The sequence below is a fragment of the Mirounga leonina genome, unplaced genomic scaffold, assembly GCF_011800145.1.
Source record: "Mirounga leonina isolate KUSES-001 unplaced genomic scaffold, KU_Mleo_1.0 Mir_167, whole genome shotgun sequence".
In the NCBI taxonomy this organism is placed as follows: domain Eukaryota; kingdom Metazoa; phylum Chordata; class Mammalia; order Carnivora; family Phocidae; genus Mirounga; species Mirounga leonina.
Window position 1 is genome coordinate 3,018,307 of NW_023270422.1, and position 5,956 is coordinate 3,024,262.

At 54.1% G+C, this 5,956-nt stretch overlaps 1 protein-coding gene across 8 annotated transcripts in view; it reads right to left on the bottom strand.

The window, feature by feature from the left end:
• The window catches only part of LDLRAD4 (low density lipoprotein receptor class A domain containing 4), a 432,267-nt gene extending 428,621 nt beyond the window's left edge, over nucleotides 1-3,646 (bottom strand). For 2 of the 8 annotated variants that reach the window (XM_035013827.1, XM_035013825.1), the window contains exon 1: nucleotides 3,431-3,646. The gene's annotated coding sequence lies outside the window, so the exon portion shown is untranslated. Of the gene's footprint in view, nucleotides 1-2,392; nucleotides 2,903-2,958; nucleotides 3,147-3,169; nucleotides 3,300-3,430 lie in introns of those variants that run through there. The other 6 variants (XM_035013824.1, XM_035013823.1, XM_035013819.1 and 3 more) reach the window with 5 other exon arrangements.
• Between the last annotated feature and the right edge of the window lie 2,310 nt (nucleotides 3,647-5,956).

Sequence of the window (5,956 nt, forward strand, 5' to 3'; positions counted from 1 at the left end):
AGGGAGGGAGGGAGGGAGGGAGGAAGGAGGGAGGGAGGAAGGAGGGACTAGAGGGAGGAAGGGAGGAAGGGGAAGAAGACACAAAAGGGCAAGATGGGTCTACATGGCAATTTTGCTACTGTTTACATTTAATAGCCATGTGTCTACATCAGGTATGTTTAACATTTCTAAAAACTTTCCAGATTAATATGGAATAATCTTTTTATAGCTATTGTTCCTTGAGTTTTCTTTCTTCTCTACTAACTCTCACCCAAAAGGACAGACACATCATAGAAACTCCATAAGCCCAGATGATTAAACATGAGAAGAAATATAGCAAGGACTACCAGAAAGATTTGACTAGCAAGTGTCACAACAGCAAGTGTCCCTGCCCCAGCCCTGAGAGTGCCTGGCTTTTATACGACAACACAGAGCAACCCTCTCCAGCCTAGACCATGGGGTGACTGAGAGCTAGGTGAAAGCAAAGGGATCCAGACAGAGCTTAAGGGTCTCTGCTTGACATCAGGACAGAAACTACCCTCAAAGAGCAAAAGTCATTCTCAGCTCTCTATGATGCCCTGTCCAGCTGGGAATTGCCCCTCCAGCAGCCCAGATGAAAAACAGACAGTGTCCAATGAACTACAAGTCTACTCTGCCAGGCTGCTAAGTCAACCAAGACTACAGCACAGTCCCAAACCGTAAACACCTCTGCAGACGGGTCCTTGCTCTCAGTGCGCCAGGCAAGAAAACTATTCTTAGAACACTGTCAGCAGTTGGGGGAAAATATTTGTCTATGTATGTATATACTATGGCAGAGGCGGGGGGGGGGGAGGGGGGCTTTGATTCTCAAATTATGTGCCAACAAATTGGCACAAAATCCCTTAATAAGCAGGTGGCACTGGCTGGATTCCTCTGCAGGACTGTGGTCATGCAAACCAAGCCCCCAAGAGGATTCAAGAGACAGTCCTAAAATCCTGTGGGAAAAGTCTTCTCCATAGTAAATACAAACCTACATGAACTAGAACCATGGCCAATGACAGCAAACTCTTCCAAGGGCAACAGAAAAAAATATTAAGAAATTAAAAGAGTCTTTTAAAACAAGGGAGGAAGGTAGTTACAACTGCATTACAGCAAATCCTAACTGGCATTTACAGTCTTAGCCCTAATTCCCAACAGTGTGTTCAATGTCAATTGCAAAGTGAAGCTCTTAAAAGAATTAAGCTTTCAAAGATCATGAGGAATTTACCCGTGTTTTAAAAATTACTGCTTTGCAAGGGCCATCAAATGGCATTCAAGGGTTGATAGGAAACCAAATATTATAATTCAATAAATGTGCATGGGATGGGCAATATTCAGATCCACTCATTTGTCTATGTAATGACTCAAATTTGACATTATGATCCTTTACTAAACATAAAGAATATTGCAAGAGAACTGTGCAGAGTGCAAAGACAGATGTACAAATGACAGTAAATTCAATATAAGTACTAGAAAGAACTAAATAGTCACATACAAAATGCAGAACATGGCTTGATGCAACGCCAGTTTCTCAGAGCAGACTCTACAGAACATTCCTTGTTAATTCAAAGCTCAGTCCAGAAGCTCCAGGGGAGATACAAATGGAAGAATATCTTTGTTGGCTAGCCTAACAAGTGGAAAGGGCCATTTTAAAGGGAAGTTTCCCAATACTAGCCATAAAGGAAGGCACCAACCTCCATGCCAGCCACGGGACCCATATATTTTTAAGGACCAAGGCTGCGGACCATCTCTACCCACGCCTACTGCAAGAAACTTAATTATAGTAGCTCTAGGAATCAACATCCTGTAACAGCTTATCTCACCTCACAGCCTACAATGCCTAGCACATAGTAGGTCATCAATGAGTATTTATCACAATAATTAATTAACATTGTAGAAAGCAGCACTGTACCATAAGTGGGGCCTGGGGATAAGAAGCTGCCAAAGTAATTGCAAAGAAAGAGAAGGTAATAGATGGGACACAGAGAAAGAGAAAAGAAGCAAATCAAAATTACCCAATTCTAGCTAATTAAAAGACTCTTTGGGGAAAACAAAAATTAAGCTAGTTTATGGGGCCAATGCCACTCAGCAATCATTCCCGTGCCCGGCTAGGAGCAAGGAAGCCCTGCTTGCTTTAAAGAGTTTCTCGCTGTTCTGACCGGCGGCACGGTGCCCCGCCAGCTAAACCGGGAACCAGGGCACTGACTGACGCGCCTTCTCCAGGTGCCACCCACCCACCACGCGTCCGTGTCGTCCTCCTGAAAAATCTCTGCCTCAACGAGGAGCCTCTTCCTTTTGCAATTAAAATAAAAGTTTTGAAACAAGCAAATGCCCTCTCCGCCACCACAGCGAATTAACCTGAACCGAGCCCACTGTCTTCCAGCCGCGTACTTACGGCGCGCGCCCTCAACGCCACCCCGGGCGGCGCACCGGGCAGGGGTCCCAGGGAAGCCTCCTCGCCACTGTGCAAAGCGGACCCCACAACAAAGGCAAGTGCTGAGCCCGGGCTGGGTGCTCGTCGTTTCCTGTTTATTCCATCAGAGTCAAAGAGAAATTCAACACACGCCTGCTTCCTCCGGGGCTCAGAGACCCAGCCTAAGTGTAACAGCAGCCGCCCGAGACAATCGACTTCCCAGCCAATGCCGGGAGCTCCGGGCGGCCCCGCGACCGACGTCAACGCGCGCAGGGGGACCCGGGCAGACGCCTGGTGAGGCGGGCCCCAGGGGCGCGAGACGCGGGGTGCCGGGGTGTGGAGCCGCGGGCTGCGGGGTGTCCAGCAGCGGGATGCAGGGCTCAGGGTACGGCCCGCTCCCGCCCCTTTTCCTTCCCGCAAACTCCCCAGCAAGGTCCTGCACAATCTTCCCGCTTCCCGCTGACCTCCGGTCCCCCCCGCCTGCAGTGGTTCGCTGACAGGCCCAAGGGAACCGAGACCTCAGTTTGGGCAGTTACCGCGGCGCTTACCCCGGCCTCCCGGCGGTGCAGAATTAAGTCCTGCAACCAAAGGACACCCCGCACCGGGCACCGAGAAATAGGTCGGCAGTGTTCCTCCAGCAAAGCACACAAGCAGAGGCGGCGGGGCCTCGGTTCGGGAGTGCCGGGTCGCCCTCCCCACACCCGCCCGGGGCGAGCGCCCCAGGACGCCGCCGTGCCCACGGGCTACACTGTCTCAGACCTCGAGAACTCGTCTCCGGGGGACTCGCCGATCTGGGGAGGACTCACGGGGCTGGGCAGCTCCCTCCGGCCCCCGCCGACGGCGCAGGCTCGCGGACGTCCCGTTCCCGGAGCGTCCTGTCCCCGCGTCCTCCGCCCCCTGCCCTCCCCAACACCCTCCCCCCGGCCACCACCACCCCACCCCCCCACCCCCCGCCCCAGCGCAGCGCTGAACTTGGGCCAGACGCCGAGACCACAACAGCCACCTCGGGTCTGCACTCACCTGCGGCCGTCCCTCCGGAGCGGAGGCGGGGTACCGCCCGCAGTGCGGCCCGCCGGGCCACGGGCCCTGCTGGCCGCGGGGGACGGGCGCAGGATGCGAGGCCGCCGCGGCGGGGGGCGCGCAGCGGGTCGGCGGGGAGCGCGGCGCGGTGCGCCGGGTCTCTTTAAGAGCCGGGGACCTTACCCCCGGGCCTCCCCCGCGCTCCCCGCCCCCCTTTCACTTTCCCAGGGACTCGCAGCCTGTCTGGCGGCGGCGGCGGCAGCTCCTCCCCGGCTCGCAGGGGATCCCCGGCCGGCCGCGGCGGCGCGCGGGGCGGGCAGGGCCAGCCGCACTCGCCTGCCTGTCCCGCCGGGCCCGGCCCGCAGCCTCCGGGAGGGGGGCGGGGGAGGAGGGAGACGGTGCGGCAGCCGCCGAGGGAGGTGTCCCGCCTCCCGTCGCCGGAGGGGGGGAGTGTTCCGCCTCCCGCCGCCGTCTGTCTCCAGCCGTAACTGTGCTCGCCGAGGCTGTGTCTGTCTCCAACTCCTCCAGTCTCTCCTCCCTCCCCATCCCCCTCCGCGGCGGGGACCCGGCGGGCGGCCAGGCCGCGGGGGCGGCGGGGGCCGCCGTGCTGCCGGCGGGTGGGCCGGTCTCGACCCCGAGTGCACGAGCCGCACCAACCTCTGCAGGCTGCGTGCACGGAGCTGGGGGCGTGTGGGCGCCGAGGCCGCGGGACCCCAAGGCTCGGCGGGGCCGGCCGGCTCTGCACACGGCAGCGGGCTCGGGCCTCGTGGGGCGCGCGCCCACCGCCGGCCGGACAGGGAACTCCAAGTGCCGAGAGACGTCTGGCTGGCGCGCCGGGAGGAGCCGGCTTGCCCCGGCTGGCTAAGGACGGTCTCACGGTCTCGGGAGAGCAGGCCGACTTGTTCCGTGCGCCAGTTACCTCGCGGGCTACGTGCGCCCAATGGGCAGCGGGCCTTTGGGCGCCAGTCCCGAGACACACGGTAGGGCTGCAGAACACGTAGCGGGGCCGATGAATCCTCCCTGGGCCAGCCCCACCGGGCTCCTCCTGACCCCACGCGGTCACCCCCTTAAGGATTCCCTGCCCTTTTTAAGGGCAATGGCTCCTTACTGGAAAGTCAGCTGGATTCTTCCTGTTACAACCCTTTCCCCTTGAAGGACCTACATCTCTCTTCCTCTGAAGGCCCTTTAGGACTTGAACTCCGCCTGAGTGCAGACAATATGCATCTTGTCCTCCAGAAGTAGTAACATTGACAGCCAAGGAGTTTGGGTACTGCCCTAGCATATGGCATTTTAACCCAATTTTATTACAGTCGCCAAAATTAGATAATTCCCCTCTGCCCAAATTAAACCCCCTGCAGACATACCAAAATACACTAACCTGGGGTTTCAGGCAGGATCTGTGAGAGGTGCAGCTAATTAAATTCATTTTCAACTTCCCATGATGTCAGAGAAGAGAATCTTTTGAAACCTATGAATAATTTGTCGGTAACATTTTAGTTAGTGAAATGTTGGCTTAATTCAGCTTTCTTTAAAGAGCTCTCCGCTCTCTTCTACTATCATGGTGATTGTTACGTAGAATTTGATCAGTCCTGGGCGCCTGGGTGGCTCAGTTGGTTAGGCGACTGCCTTCGGCTCAGGTCATGGTCCCGGAGTCCCGGGATCGAGTCCCACATCGGGCTCCCGGCTCAGCGGGGAGCCTGCTTCTCCCTCTGACCCTCTCCCCTCTCATGCTGTTTCTCTCTCTCTCTCTCTCAAATAAATAAATAAATAAAATCTTAAAAAAAAAAAGAATTTGATCAGTCCTCATATGTAATGTAATAGCTACCATTTATTGTGTCAAGCCCCCTACTAAGTAGATTGTCTTAGTTAATACTCAGAATAACTGGGGCAGCCAATACTTTCCCATTTTACAGATGAGAAAGTTGAGGCTATAAAAGATTTAGTAACTTGTCCCCAGACCACCAAGAGATGGGTTTAAAATTCCTAACTGGCTGTATATAAAGTGGGGATTGAACCATACTGCCACCTACCTACAGTAGCTTTGACCTCCAGTTCATTAAGCTCAGCCCCAGCAACAATGGATAGCATCTGTTCTAGGCCAGGCACTGCACCAGCACCAGTTGAGAATGCCCAGGTCCCAGGCTAACAGAGGAGCATTTAGACTACAAAGACAACTTTAAATCTGGCTGCTAGGGTAAACTTTTATTAAGTGAGCAGTGAGCTAATTGTTTAATACAAGTTATTGGAAGGTGACAAGCATATACTTATTCGTTTATATTTCATGTACATGAATGCATACCACACAAATAGCAACTCAGATGCTATGCAGTTGAAGGAACTGTGTTCTTGCCCTCTTGGGGCAGAAAGAGAAATGACTTTTTCCTTCTAAACGAGAAACTGCCCATGGACAATGAAAAAGAAATGTTTTTTTCTAAGACCACAAAACAATTTATTCTTCTATTTCCACTGTGCACGATTTCCTTGTGCAAGATTTACCCTTTTAAATCAAGAGCTGGGTTTTAAAAT